We start from the raw sequence: 2,064 nt of genomic DNA on the forward strand, positions 1-2,064 counted from the left end.
TCTCTTTTCCTTTCTTCTCATCTCTCTATCCCTCTCTCTCTATTGCTCTCCCTCCCTCTCTCTCTATCCCTCTCTCTCTCCCTCCCTCTCTCTCTCCCTCCCTCTTTCTCTCATCTCTCTATCCCTCTCTCTCTCCGTGCTGGCAGATGGTGGTGTGTTCTGTGTGTGTGTGTTGAGCTCCTGCTGGGGTTTGTACTCTGCATGAATCTCACATCCATTGCCTCCAGTCACCTCACTGCCAACACTGTGTTCTGCCTGGGTGTGTGTGTGTGTGTGTGTGTGTGTGTGTGTGTCTGTCTGTCTGTCTGTCTGTCTGTCTGTCTGTCTGTCTGTCTGTCTGGACAAGACACCAACACAGACAGACAGAAAGACACACATGCACGCACATACACACACACACACACACACACACACACACACATACCTCAGCAGTGTTGCTCCAGCTGTTGATTTGAAGTCTTTTTTTGCTGAGACTAATGGACCATCCAGCACTCTGATCTGTGTGTGTGTGTGTGTGTGTGTGAGTGTGTGTGTGTGTGTGTGTGTGTGTGTGTGTGTGTGTGTGTGTGTGTGTGTGTGTGTGTGTGTGTGTGTGTGTGTGTGTGTGTGCCTGCTTTCACTCTTAGAACTATGCTGTACAGCAGTTGTAGGTGTGTGTGGTTGCATCTTTTGTCTCTTAATTCTGTGGCCCTGATGGCCCTGATGTGGTCCTCGTCTGGCCCTGATGTGGCTCTGATATGGCTCATATCCGGCATCCAGCTTGATCCTGTCATGCTGTGCCCTGGACCTGGGAACAATCCTGACCATCCAAAGCATTTGGCTGCAGTCTGTGGCGTGTGTGTGTGTGTGTGTGTGTGTGTGTGTGTGTGTGTGTGTGTGTGTGTGTGTGTGTGTGTGTGTGTGTGTGTGTGTGTGTGTGTGTGTGTGTGTGTGTGTGTGTGTGTGTGTGTGTGTGTGTGTGTGTGTGTGTGTGTGTGTTGGGCGGGGGGATCTGGTTAGCTCATACTGACTCACACTACTTTCACTCAAGCATCTACAGAACCCCCCCCACACACGCACACACTCACACACGCACACACTCTCACGCACACACACACTCACACACACACACAATCACACACGCACACACTCTCCTTCTGCCATTTCCCTGCCAGCTGCCTCTCTCTGTTTGCCCCCAGCTGCCCCTGTGGCATGCTGAAGATGCCCCTCCAGAGCTGGGGGCAAATGCTCCTGTCATCCCCGGACTTAGTAGCGGCATTCCCAGCCGACCAGCTCAGCTCCCTGGACAGGCCTGGACATACAATATAGGGGGCACTGGGTCTACAGGACAGTGCTACAGGCTGGACATACAGTATAGGGGGCACTGGGTTTACAGGACATACAGTATAGGGGGCACTGGGTTTACAGGACATACAGTATAGGGGGCACTGGGTTTACAGGACAGTTAATTTCTTGAATTTCCCCTTGGGGATCAATAAAGTAAAGTGGACTCAGCGTGGCACTATATACTGTAGGAGGCTTTGGGTAGAACTGAGCGGTTCTGAGTGTGTTCTGTAGAGCAGGCGTTGGGTTTTATGTTAAAACAGAGCGGTTCTGAGTGTGTTCTGTAGAGCAGGCGTTGGGTTCTATATTAGAACAGAGCAGTTCTGAGTGTGTTCTGTAGAGCAGGCGTTGGGTTCTATATTAGAACTGAGCGGTTCTGAGTGTGTTCTGTAGAGCAGGCGTTGGGTTCTATATTAGAACAGAGCGGTTCTGGGTGTGTTCTGTAGAGCAGGCGTTGGGTTCTATATTAGAACAGAGCAGTTCTGGGTTTGTTCTGTAGAGCAGGCGTTGGGTTCTATATTAGAACAGAGCGGTTCTGGGTGTGTTCTGTAGAGCAGGCATTGGGTTCTATATTAGAACAGAGCGGTTCTGGGTGTGTTCTGTAAAGCAGACGTTGGGTTCTATATTAGAACAGAGCGGTTCTGAGTGTGTTCTGTAGAGCAGGCGTTGTGTATTGCTTTTGAACGTTGTCCAAGGGCACTCCTGCACACATGTCCCATAAGCAGAGGCCAGCACTAAACA

The 2,064-nt window shown here is 50.6% G+C and overlaps 1 protein-coding gene across 1 annotated transcript in view; it reads left to right on the forward strand.

Moving 5' to 3' along the window:
• The window catches only part of srgap2 (SLIT-ROBO Rho GTPase activating protein 2), a 127,855-nt gene that overhangs the window by 81,025 nt on the left and 44,766 nt on the right, over window positions 1-2,064 (forward strand).

This window comes from Sardina pilchardus, chromosome 9 (genome assembly GCF_963854185.1).
Source record: "Sardina pilchardus chromosome 9, fSarPil1.1, whole genome shotgun sequence".
Taxonomy (NCBI): Eukaryota; Metazoa; Chordata; class Actinopteri; order Clupeiformes; family Clupeidae; genus Sardina; species Sardina pilchardus.